The sequence below is a fragment of the Mauremys reevesii genome, linkage group 8 (assembly GCF_016161935.1).
Source record: "Mauremys reevesii isolate NIE-2019 linkage group 8, ASM1616193v1, whole genome shotgun sequence".
In the NCBI taxonomy this organism is placed as follows: Eukaryota; Metazoa; Chordata; order Testudines; family Geoemydidae; genus Mauremys; species Mauremys reevesii.
The window spans coordinates 66,085,427-66,099,356 of NC_052630.1; the positions used below are offsets into that span (position 1 = coordinate 66,085,427).

The 13,930-nt window shown below is 36.4% G+C and overlaps 1 long non-coding RNA gene across 1 annotated transcript in view; it reads right to left on the minus strand.

The window, feature by feature from the left end:
• The window catches only part of LOC120371048, a 77,791-nt gene extending 64,268 nt beyond the window's left edge, over nucleotides 1-13,523 (minus strand). The window contains exons 1-2 of the long non-coding RNA XR_005584119.1: nucleotides 13,167-13,523; nucleotides 7,219-7,316 (exon numbers count right to left, since the gene is read on the minus strand). This is a non-coding gene — a long non-coding RNA (uncharacterized LOC120371048). The remainder of the gene's footprint in view (nucleotides 1-7,218; nucleotides 7,317-13,166) is intronic.
• Nucleotides 13,524-13,930: the final 407 nt, after the last annotated feature.

Below are 13,930 nucleotides of genomic sequence, written 5' to 3' on the forward strand. Positions count from 1 at the left end.
AACATACCTGGAAGTGTGTAGTACAGATGTATATGCAGTTCCTGATGTTAATGATGCTTTTTGCCCAGAAATACTTTATAAGAAAAATTTGACCTTCTAGCTACTTTAAGTAAGAAAAACCCCTTCCAGACTTACTTTTCCCAGTCTCTCAAGGCACATGAGCAAAATCCTGTTCTTGCAAGTAGGGGGCGCATTTCAGAGGCTGGGGCTAGCGTAGAGCTCTGCTGGCTGTGAAGTGGGACCAGAATCATCCTGACAACGGGAGGCTGGTGGGAGTACAGGTGGAATGTATGGATGAGGTGAACCTGACTGCTGCTACTTAAAAGAAGCAAAACTCCCTTCAAGGGCTCTAATAATAAACCTTTAGGGCAAAATCCTGTTTCCTTTGCCAAAACTCCCATTAATTTCATGTCATTATCTTGCGATGCCAGCTACAACAGTGTCATGTGAACATCTGAATTGCTCTGTGTAGCTCAAAAGCTTGTCTCTTTCACCAACAGGAGTTAGTCCAATAAAAGACATTACCTAACCCACCTTGTCTGTCCTGAATAAAGATCATAGATTGGCTAAATTCTGTATTCTGTTGTGTATTTTCAAATGACTGTAAAATCATACCTTTTAAAAATCTTCAGATAGTCAGATATTCTTCAAAGAATGTATAGTAGTTATTTTAGGATTATTTTATTATAATTAGGGCTGTCAATTAATATTGGTTAACTCACGTGATTAACTCAAAAAAAATCATGATTAATCGCAGTTTTAATAGCATTGTTAAATAGAATACCAATTGAAATTTATTAAATATGTTGAATGTATTTTCTACATTTTCAAATATATTGATTTCAATTACAGCACAGAGTAGTCAATATTATTGATTACAAATATTTGCACCATAAAAATGATAAACAAAAGAAACAATATTTTTCAATTCACTTCATACAAGTACTGTAGTGCAAGCTCTTAATCGTGAAAGTGCAATTTACAAATGTACAATTTTTTAAAAGCAACAAAGTCCTGTGGCACCTTATAGACTAACAGACGTTTTGGAGCATGAGCTTTCGTGGGTGAATACCCACTTCGTCGGGTTTTACACTTTGCTGCTTTTACAGATCCAGACTAACACGGCTACCCCTCTGATACTGTACAGTTTTTTGTTATATAACTGCACTCAAAAACAAAACAATGCAAACTTTAAAATCTACTAGTCCATTCAGTCCTACTTCTTGTTAAGCCAATCGCTAAGACAAACAAGTTTGTTTACATTTACAGGAGATAATGCTGCCCGCTTCTTATTTACAATGTCACCAGAAAGTGAGAACAGGCATTTGCATGGCACTTTTGTAGCTGGCATTGCAATATCTTTCAATTCCAGACATGCTAAACATTCGTATGCCCCTTCATGCTTCGGCCACCATTCCAGAGGACATGCTTCCATATTGATGTTTAAAAAAAAATGCATTAACTAAATATGTGATTGAACTCTGTGGGGGAGAATTGTATGTCTCTGGCTCTATTTTACCTGCATTCTGCCATATATTTCCACATTATAGTAGTCTCAGATGATGACTCAGCACATGTTGTTCGTTTTAAGAAAACTTTCACTGCAGATGTGACAAAATGCAAAGAAGGTACCAATGTGAGATTTCTAAAAATAGCTACAGCACTCGACCCAAGGTTTAAGAATCTGAAGTGCCTTCCAAAATCTAAGAGGGATAAGGCATGGAGCACGCTTTCAGAAGTCTTAAAAAAGCAACACATTGATGTGGAAACTACAGAATCCAAATCACCAAAAAAGAAAATCAACCTTCTGCTGGTGGCATCTGACTCAGATAATGAAAATGAACATGCATCGGTCCGTACTGCTTTGGGTTGTTATGGAGCAGAATCCATCATCAGCATGGATGCATGTCCTCTGGAATGGCGATTAAAGCATGAAGGGACATATGAATCTTTAGTGCATCTGGCACATAAATATCTTGTGACGCCAGCTACAACAGTGCCATGTGAACACCTGCTCTCTTTCAGGTGACATTGAGAACAAGAAGTGGGCAGAATTATCTCCTGCAAATGTAAACAAACATGTTTGTTCGATTGGCTGAACAAGAAATAGGACTGAGTGGACTTGCAGGCTCTAAAGTTTTACACTTTTATTTTTGAATGCAGTTATTTTTTTGGTACATAATTCTACATTTGTAAGTTCAACTTTCATGATAAAGAGATTGCACTATAGTACTTGTAGTAGGTGAATTGAAAAATACTGGTTTTTGCAGTGCAAATATTTTTAATAAAAGAATAAAGTGAGCACTGTACACTTTGTATTCTGTTATAACTGAAATCAATATATTTGCAAATGTAGAAAACATCCAAAAATATTTAAATAAATGATATTCTATTATTGTTTAACAATGCGATTAATTGCGATCATTTTTTTTTAATCACTTGAAAGCAGTACTTATAATGCTATTAACTAACTAAATATAGCTTACTGCTCTTTGTTCCCCAGGTTGGTTCGGGCTGTGTAGAGATTTCTCCATTATGAGTAGGGTCAACTAGCCTTTTCAAACCATTGCCAATTCAACATGGAAGGCTCTCTAATACCATGGTGATAAGTGACACGTGAGAGAGAGAACCCATCCTGGGAAGTATCCTAGGCAAATCCATGTCATATAGGAGACAGGTGATAACATATTCCTGCAATTAGCATTTGTAAATATTTGTTGCAAGTATAATTAAGACATCCAGGATGTAAAGCCAAAATAAAACTAATGTGCAAGCACTTATTGGTACAAAAAATTCCACAATGACAAAAACCTGTGTCTGGGTGGGTATTTCTCCTCATATACAGCAAAACAAAAATTGGTGATCGTTTCACTATGATGTTACATTAACATAGTGTATAATACTACTTCATTCTGTTTTATTCCAATACCAGCTCTATACTGCTATGTATTTCCATCACAAAGACTAGATCTGTCCATTTTTGGTCCACAAAATTATTTGAATTCTCAGCTGTGCAAAAAATATAATTTTGACAAGTGTATTTGACCTTCAGTGAAATTGAGTACCTGCACTAAATCTCGGTCTTGAAAACAATGCATGTCATTTCAGGAGGGAAAAGGAAAAGTTTTGGAAGAAACCAATTCCAGTTCCATGGTATAGTACCATGTTTACATTTAAAGTCACTTTAAAAATCTGTTTCTTCATTTTAATGTATTCTCAAACAAAGAGTATTGATGACATGTTAACAGCTGCATTGTTAACAGGAACACACTCTGTGTTTGGGGGGGGGAAAAGCCACTGCCTAGGTCTGGAAAGAGATTTTGAACATGACATTCAAGACCCTAGTTTCCATATTTTTCTGACACTTTTTTGCTGTCTGTACATTACACATGGAGATGAGACCAAAACAGAAAACTGGCTTTAAACCTTTCCTAGAGCTTTGGGAACCTTTGTGACTTGAGCCTACTTCAAAAATAGGCTGCGCTAGAATACTAGTTCCAAAGAACCTTGAACTCAACCATGTCACCCACCAGTGAATGCAGCCACTCTTGGGGTGGAATATGACTGCTGCAGCACACCCATAGCCATGCAATGGTGTAGGGCAAGAAAGCTGCATCCAATTGAAACTACAATGATAATGTAGGTGGAAAAAGCTAATTATATATTTAGATTCATATTAAAAGGTACAAAATATTTTAAAAGGTGCCTAGGTGGCTTTAACATATTTAGAAAAAACAGTCCAGCTAAAATCTTTAACCCAATATGAAATTCAACCCCCAGCCAAAAACGTCCCCTCAAAAAACTGAACTTTAAACCTTCTTCAGACTCATCCTACCCAAATAGTAGAGTGAAGACACCAGTCTTGGCGCATACACTGAGGCTCAGCAGTCCTGGTCTATTTTGAATCTCAATGGTGGGAGTGCGTTCCTAAAAGTAAGGACCCTGGCGAGAGGGCATTACCATTCACCCTCTCTTCTAAATCAAACCCCTCTGCTCAGTGCAACTGTGCCGTATGACATGGGGAGAGAGGAAGTCTCTTGGATTGGCTGATACAAAGCCATTTAAACTTTTCTAGGTCAGCTTTTAAATTCTCCCCAGAAATAGCGTGTATAGCTGCCCCTTACCAAACGGGCTGTCACCAACTTAAGTTTCCATCTTGATTTTTAAATTCCTGTGCCAATGTGATGTGATTGCTGAAATGCACTCTACAAGGGGAAATCATGGTAGCCAGGTCCACACCTGAACAAAATAGTTGCAATCTCTTAGTAGGACACAGATGGGGCAGGGGGAAAAAGCATCCCTGGAGATGGACTTTAACCAAAGTAGCTGAAAAAAAATCCCTGCTCTTACGGAAAGTACCATAGAATCTTCAATGGATGCATAGGTTAGGATACCATTTTTACATTTTGTGTGAAAAATGGTGACACTTGTAGCCTAATTTAGCAAACAGGCAATTTCAGTAACTATTTATCAAACCTCTAGGGTACACACACAAATGAAATGTTACATGGTGTATGTAATATATATGCATTACGTATAACACATCGCATATTTAGTTTATAATGTCATTTGTTGAAGATACACCAGAAGAAGTTCATCCAGTTATTTTTTTTTAAAATCCAAACCTGAATTATAGACTTGATGTAGTATGGCTCCCTTTATTACTAGACTATAAACGTTAGTTTTTCTCAATATTTATATCAGCCAAGGTCTAATTAATAGTACAAGAAATTGATTTTGTTTCTGAGAACATCAGTTAGTGCTTCTCTTGTTTTTGTGTTTTACATTTCCATAGCAAAGACAATTACTTTAAGAGATCAATAATGTTGCTGCTCTATGTTGCATAGCTGGTCTATAATTTACCATATTGGCTAATGTGCCATACCAGTTAATTTTAATCTTGTATTTGGCTATTTAGGGGTACAGTCTGAGACACACAAGAAGAATTCTTTCAAATATGATTCTATGATTCTATGAATTTAATGTGGTAATTATTAAATTATTAATTTAATAGGGGGGATGAGGCGAGGAACACATAAAATAAGTCTGTGTGTACTAAATAAATAAAAAAAAGCTAAGCCTTGATGTCATATGTTTCTGCTAATGTTGTGTAAAATACCCTATGCACTTTGCAGTGTGTGTGAAACCTGCACAAACTTTCCAATAAAGTTTAAAGCACTTGCAAAAATGTTGCACCTGGAGCAAGGGGGGAGTGAAGAGGTCAAAGGTCAGTATTAGGCATTAAGGCATTGACTAAACAGACTTCACACTCAGTGAAAAGTCCAGACAACCCCTGCAGTGTCATCTTACAACTCTGGTTTTCTTCTTTTCAAGACATAGTAATCCATAAATACACTCAAGTCACCAGCAGCTTCACTCTCCTTTTTTTTTTAAACTTCCATTTTTCCCACTTCTATGAAGATCTGAAATTTTAACCCTTATGTCTTTGGATAAACTTTAGGAACTGCTTATCTTCTCCCTTACTGATGTCATTCACTATAATTCTCTTTTAAATGCTACCCTTTGCAAATTATCCTTCTGGAAAAAATAGTTTAAAATGATCTACAAATAATACTTGAAAGTTGAAGTTAAGCCTCAGCATATGGACAACATATCCTGGAAAATCACCAGATTTCTTAAATAACAATCATACAATCCTGCAAATAATTTAACTGCAATCTTCTTTTGAAGACCATTTTAAACAAAGGCTTCACACATTTCATGCAAAAAAAAATAGTTCCAAGATTATTTTCCTGGTTAAAATAAATTGATTTCAGCGAGAAGACTGCATGATGACTTTTTTTTTTTAAAGGTACAGAAGGAAATACTTCTACATGTTGAATAAAATTAAAGGTAAAAGAAAAAGTGGTGCTTGTGCTTTCATCATACAATTAAATATTTCAGTTTTCACATCATAAAAGCAATATGTGCAAATCATGAGACAAAATGATTTTAATCATTTTGTCCAATCCCATTATCCATATCCTACAGCTTAGGGGACTGGATAAACTGCTAATACAGTCTGGTGACTTGACAGTAAAAGTAGGCTGGTGAAACACATCCCATCAATAGCTCATAGCCTACACATTTTGCTTACTTCCCCTCTTAATCCTGTGCATTGCATGAATCTGAAGTTCCACAAAGGATATTTCACCTCAAGCTTCTTTCTCATCACCCCGCCCATTTTGAGAAGCAGAGGAGACATGGACACAGATCTGCTAAAGTTTCATTTTCCTAATGGGTTTTTATAACCTGAACACAGCTGTCAAGACATTTGAAAGTATGTGTAAGTACTTTTCATATTCTGCATGAATATTGATTAATGCAAACACTCTATGGAGAGAATGAGTGTTTTCTTTGTTTGTGCAGAGCACCATCATAGTTGTACATAGACAAAAATAATTTTTTTCAAGTTCTATGCATGTGATTCAGACAGCAATTTCACTTCACCACAAAATGGCGGCCTGAAAGAAACCACTGTTAAGTCTCGTGCTCTGCAGGACTCTTTACTGTGCTGTGATTTTAGAAATGCACACCCATGAATTTGTGATTTAGATCAATTAAATAACAAAATCTGTTACCATATAGAAAACAGAGTGGCTAAATACTTCTCTCAGCTTTACTCATCCAACCCTACTTCAGTATAACAGAGAGCAGAATCAGGTTAAGGACATGTAACTGTTCAAACTAGTGCAAGGGTTTTGTAGAACCAGTTTCTACAAGTCTTTAAGCATGTGCTGAACTTTAAGCACAAGAGTGATCCTACTGAAGTAAATGGACTACTCATACGCTTTCAATTTAGCCATGTGCTTAAGTGCCTTGCTGAATCAGGGCCTAAATGCATCAATATCACAGGTAAAAATAAGGGGACCAGAGACTGCCACCCTTGCTCACCTTGAGAAGCACCTTCTCAAGTCAAGCCAATGAAATGAGTGGGACAACTTACAGAGTAAGGTATTATACCACATTAGTAGGCTTCACAATCCAGCCCTACCTGACTATATTTTATACTGAAGATGAAACTATCTCACTTATCTTCTTAAATACTAATAACATTTTGCTAACAGCAAGCAAAATACTATATGCCCAAACAGATGAAATGTTTCAAGTAAATTAAATGAAAATGGAGTATTGAACCTAGCTAAAAGCACACACTTTCTACCTTTTCAGCTAAAGAAAGTACATTTTTGTTTAATTATTAGGCCCAAGCATACAGACCTGGTGCAGATAAACATGGAAGTCAACGGGAATTTTGCCTTCATATTCTGTTCAGTGCTGCTTCTTATGCCCTCCTTTGTGGTATTTGAGCATAGGGCCTGCAACAATAATTACATGTCCAAAGCACTAATTAATCCTCTGTGATGTATATTGGTGAGTATTTCTCTGTTACAAATGAGGAAACTGAGGCAGAGGTTAAGTGAATTGTCCACAGCTACATAACTCATTGGGAGAGCTGGCATTAGAACCAAAATCTCCTGATTCTTAGTACCATGCTCTTATTACGAGACTGCAAATGTAGGAATTGCCCTAAGGTGTCTTTGCTCTATTTGATATTTTCATACACATCTACTATTTTGTTCATTCTTTCTGATACATTTCTAATTGGTGTATATATAGATATATTGGTTTAAAAAAACATGCCTGGTAATTTTCGTTCTGCTGTCTTTCCCCTTTTCCTCATTCACCTTACACCTGAAGAATGACTGAGGCTTTAATGAAACTTTCTTCAACTGAAGAAAAGAAGGATATTTCACAGTGACATGTAAACATACTTTCATCAGTAAACCAGAGATTTATGGGGAAAAAGCTCTTGATTCGGGTTCATAGGTGTGGGTGGCCAATTGGAGCATGATACTAGTCCAGGACTTGAACGATACAGAAATTTTACATTTAGTGGTGACAACAATAACCAATTTATAACCATCTTTGATATTTCTTTAACTGTTATATATGGCCCTGTATTGGTTTCAGTCAGGCAATTTTTTCTCCCCTTCTAAATTGTCCATCCTATCCGCTTAGCTTGTCTGCAGATTAAGGGAATTTGTAGATTTCTGATCTATTATGTGTTTCTTAAATACAATAATTGTTAAATCTCAATAAATGTATATCCATCGTATATTTCTTACTAGACCCAAACAAAATTGTAAATGGTGGACATTGTGGTACAATTTGTGTCAATTTTATCTATTGTGTGTGTGTGTGTGTGTGTGTGTGTGTGTGTACACGTACACATTCTCACACACACCAGCTACAGAAGATATAATTTTGACACAGTTTACATTGCAATCTATTATTCAGTTTAGGGGAGTATATATAACACACATAGACAAGCTGCTAATGATTACATGTTTTAGATACTAGGTTGGTGTGCGCAGTTATAAAAACTTAAGTAGTTTGAAATAATATTTTGCTGGTAATATTTTAATATTTGATTTTTTTTTCATTTGAAAAGCCCCACCTCCCTTGCATCTTCCAACTTCAAGAGACAATGGAAAGAAATCCATCATTCCATAATTCACTTGTTCCCTCCCTTAACGGTAATGAGCGTTTGTTTAGGTTTTTGTATACTGGACAAAGAATAAATGGAGAGAACATGTTTGCCTGGAAAGTGAAACAGAACTTTTTTCTTGTGCTTCCAATAGAGAGAGGAACTTGCAGTGATTTTGCCTGAACACTTCTAACATTGCAGTTTTGTATAACTAATATAAATTAAATATTCTTAATTATTTCAGCTCTGGCTAGAAAGGATACAAGACAAAGAGGAGATTGATGCAGCGTGCCTCACAATGGCTCTACTGATTTCTCTACTGGCCCTTCCTCTGCACATGGTCAATTGGAATTGAAAATTCTGTTCTGATTTCATTTGCTGGAATTTTAAAGCAGGTCAGGAAGAAAGATGTTATTGAAAAGAAAATTCTCATCTAAATAAGAAAAGAACACGTGGCCATCTGGTCTAACTATACCATGCCGAAAGTCATTTAAACTCAGTTGTAGTCTTGATCTTGCAACAGTTTACCAAAAAATTAAACGGAAATCTGTTTACATTAAAATACCCTAAATGTTTTTATCTATAAATATGCAATGCACAGTTCATTTCCTATCTGTGATGCATGAGCTCATTTGACCCCACTGCCTTACTGAGCTGGACTGCATTTCTGGCAGGCAAGGTTTCAGTTGCTCTCAGCCTACTTTTGCTACGTAAAAATACCAAAAGAGCAACCCAATTTTTGAAAGTTTTGTGTGATCCCAAGTAGTTTCTACTCATGCCTGATATTTGTATTTACACGTAAAGGAGGCATTCAGAGGCGATATAATTTTTTTTAAAGTCATTAGAACTGGAAGTTTCTATGCATTGTGCTATAGTGTTTATACAACCAATTACAGTGCACAGGCTAGCAGACCATGTGGAATAGATATCAAACTCCTCATTTTGTTTGGACTAGAGTCATAAATATGTGTGAATTTTCATGCCCTCTTTGTTTCAGCATCAGCAGCTATTTACAAGTTTAGAGAAAAAGTGAGTTAGCAAAAAACATGGGCCAAAATTTTCAAATTTAGACTCTTTGGTTACAAAATTAGTCTCCTAGATTCATATTTAGGTGCTTCAATATAAATGGCTTTATTTTCAAAGGTGCTGTGAATCTACAGTTTACATTGATTTTGGCAGAGTTTGCTGAGAGCTTATGAAAATGGAGTCACTTTTGTTTAGGCACTTAAATATGTACCTCAGGCCTAACTGTAAATACCCAGAAATGAAAATTTTGGCTTATAGTTCTTTTGATTCAAAAATGAACTTTTCCAGTTAAGCACATTCTGTACATCAATATTCATTTGCTAGCTGGAAAAAAATCCACTCCAGTTTAAAGCTCATGTGTAATCCATACCTTACGTTTGGTAGGAGAATTGATTCTTTTGTAGCATTTTAGAACATAGGAAATGGAAAAACCCCACTAATTATAATTATTACCTTTAGAAAATACACATCAGCACTTTAGTCTATAGCTAATAAAATGATTTTTAATTATACATGTGAAATATTAATGTAAGGTTTTATTTTCAAGGATAATACCAGAAAAAGGAAAAAAAAGTTTAGCAAATAAAGAAATTGTGGGGAATGCGTGTTGTGTGTATATTTTTCACGGATATATCCATCAGTGTAGCTACTGATATATTATGCCTTTTCAAATAAGATGTATTAAATTATTCTTTCAGGAAACTGTTTAATTATTTGTATGAGAATTTGGATTTATATAGTTAGAAAACTTGATTGATGTAGTCAATCTTTTATTTCTTCGAATTATGCTCTAGAAGCCTGTAGCCCTATTTGAGGTACTGGATGCTGTTATCATTATGTGCAACTTACTCTTATTTTCTCTCTTTTCCTCTTTAAGCAACTTTCTAGTAAGTTTTATAAACTGCTCAGCTCACCCAAAATAATCAACATATGGGATACCCATACTGGGGTCCTGTTTTCAAGTTTAAATCTAGTATACGATTTGCTGGGGGGAGTGTGAGTGTGTGTTGATGACAACTATAATACCAATAAAAGAAAATCACTAAAGTCATTTATCTTTTTCCTAAAAGCCAGCTGATATTTTGAGTAAACCATACTTTCTTAAACCTTGTCAGGTGATGGGTTTTTTTTAAAGTATGCACTATATGTAAGTATTTTAAAGTTTTACTCAGAGTAATTTGATTAAAAAAACCTCCTTTTCCAAAACCCTATACCATGTAGCCAGTGACAATGAAATGCATGAATTTCAAAGAATAAAATTTCTAGTGTATACATTTAAAAATTAAATGGGAAATGGTTCAAAGAATAAAAGAATCTTCCTTTCCTCCGGGTATCTGTGCTAACCCCACCCCCAGCCACGCCAAACTAATGTGCGTGACTATTTTTGGGAGTACTGTGTTCAAAAGACAAACTTTCTGGAAGTAATGAGACACAGCCAATCAGTGTTTCTCCAGGGAGTGCAGTAACTGCTTGACAATTGGAAAGCCAGATTCCCATAGTCAGACTGACTACCTCAACTAACCCCCCTCAATTTGGACATGGTTTGCCCACTGGTATTTGAATACCACTAGGTTTGAAGGTGATCAAAATAATCTGAGAGAGTTGTTAATCTCTCTAAAACCTAATCTATTTCTAAAGATTCACATTTTCAAAAACAGGGTCCCTGAATTACTAATATATAATATATACATACATAGTATCTTGTATATGCATATAGTACAGTGTTTCTACATAAGTGTATGTGATCTATCTGAACAACATACTGTATGCAATAAAGATACACCATATACAGGAGTATACTGTTTGTAAAAATCAAGATATAGGATGTATAGTGCATGCACAGAGATATAGTCCACCATGCTATAGAATTATTTGTGTGTGCATATATATACACACACGTATACACACATTATACACACACACCTGTTTATAAATGATTTTTCATATATTATTTAAAATAATATACAACTTAAAACTGAGATTGCCCAGAGTAAGACAAAAAAGGGATATTTTTGTCTTCAATGTTTCTGCAGTATGGGTAAGACTTCTGTGCCTAGTCTACACATAGCAGAGAAATAGGCTTGCCGTGCATTGCGTGCAGGCTCCTTGATTGTAGAGGGGAAAAAATCTGGCTGGAATCCAGACAGGCTAGCATAGCGCTCTGTTGATCATTATGTCTAGCCTTCAGGTGTCTCAGCTCACAGTGGGCGGCAGTTGGGGGAGGTGTAGATAACAGGAGAGCAGACAAAGAAAAAAATGGTGTACTTAAAAAAGATTATATGAAAATTCATGTCAAGTTCTCCTTTTAAAAAAATAAATTCTTTGGGTTCCTCGCTGCACAATGGGAGCACGTGAACATCTGCCCAGGAAGATTTATTTAAGCCATACTTAGTAGTGGCTAAGCCTTTCAACAATCTTTCTTTATTGGAGGTTTTTTTGTTTTGTGTTTTTTTTTAAAGAATAAGTATGAAAATCTTTCACTCAAACTGTTTTCATCTCCATGTTTTTGTACAGAGCCAGACTAACTAGGTCTGAATCAGGTTCCCATTGTCTTTTCTCTTTTCTTTTCTGTTACTCCTGTGAAAATACTTTCAGAATGTAACTTTTTAAAAGAAGATTTGGACTATTCAAGGATTTCTTAATTTAAATACAGAAGGATAAATCAGTGTGCTATTATCTATTTGGGTTCAATTTCGTTTCTAGGGAATGCGGGGGGGGGGGGAGAGAACCACCTCTGCTTTGTCTGTTGCTTCTGTTTGAGAACTCTTGTAAATCTTACACAGAAAGCAACTTCGATCTGCCGAGATCTCCTGGCGAGCAAAGATCTTGGTAAGCTATCAAAATGCATCTCATTATGAATGTGTTGTTATTTCTCCCCCCACCCCCGCCTTCTGACATTATGCTGTGAAGAGTCTCATACCCCTTCCCACCCCATAAGGAATCTGAGTGAATTCTTTCTAAATGGAAGGCAGGATTCAGAAATGTTTAAAGCAGCCTGTCCAAGCCCCTCCTCACACTGAACGATTCCAGATTGAATATTTATTACCTGCTTTTTTTTAAATGCAACCATAAACCTTTCTCTCTGTCTCCCCCCCCACACCCCAACAAGAACACTGAAAGGGGTGGGATGGGAAGTTTGCTTGATTTCATTGTTCAGAACATAAGAGCTATTTGCCCCATAGTCTCTTTGCTGTCTTTCAGAGCTAATTATAATAACTGTCAGATGTCTGCAAAGTCTGGACTGTCCTTGCCAGCAGAGACAGCAAAGTTTGCCTTTATTTTTTCCCCGTTGGGGACAGATCAGGCCTGAGTAAACACAGAGCGGAAATAAAAGTGAACAACATACATGTGGGGGGCTTTTTTGCCTTCATTTTTCTTTATGAACAAAGCAGCACACTGGCTATGTTAGGAAGCAGTGTGGCATGCAGCTCTTATCCAGACACTGCCCTGAGGGATAACTGATTTTTTCCCCTTCTTCTTTTACTGAAGCATGCAGGAAATATCCCTGAAAGATTCTCAATAGTCTTAGATAATTTTCAGTCTTCATACCCAGGGAAAAATAATAGAGCATATTTTAAAGATATGGTGCATACAACACGTAAACAGCATTACACTGCGCACTTTAAGGGAGAAAATAAAAATCGATACTCACAGTTTCATACTGCTAAGCTGTGGTAATCACTGTTTCCTTCAGTAGAGATGAGTGTGGTGGGTGAATGTCAAGGATGCAGATCCCAATTTAATGCAGAAGGAAAGTACAAAAGTGCTTCATAAAGTCACTCGGAAGTCAGCCACTTGTGCTCAGACATCCCATTGCTGCTGTGCAAGCTGTACTATCTGCAGTTCTGAATTGAACTAAATACTGCCCATGTGAAAGACAGGAGAAATGCTGTCATGTGGGACACACAAATCCACCCTATTGGCTCGGAAGGCATAACTTAGGCATCCTTGTTTTTCCACTATTGGTTAATAGTTAAAACTGAAACACTAGGTCTCCCTAGTGAGTCCCTTTCCCCTCTGTGCATGGAAGAATGAGTGTAGGATTTTACAGTGACAGGATTAGTTAAGAAAGGGACTGAAGTCATCCTTTGACTGATTCTGGTGGGTGGGGATTGGAGGCTGAGCTTTGTGTGTGTGTGTGTATCCTTCTACAGTCTTGCTTGGGCTTTGCATGTCAGAAATACTTGCAATTAACTTTGGAGTTGAAACTAAAAGTTATTTGGGGTTAAGCAAGGGTTTTTGTTTTTAGATTAAGGTTTAATATTGCAGAGTGCAGTATGGTTTTATTGGATTCATTACCATGTTCTATCTGATTTAACAGATGATTATCACTTTTCATCGATTCACAGATTTTAAGCCTGGAAGGGACCACTATGATCATCTAGTCTGATCCCCTGCCTAATTCATCCAAGTGAT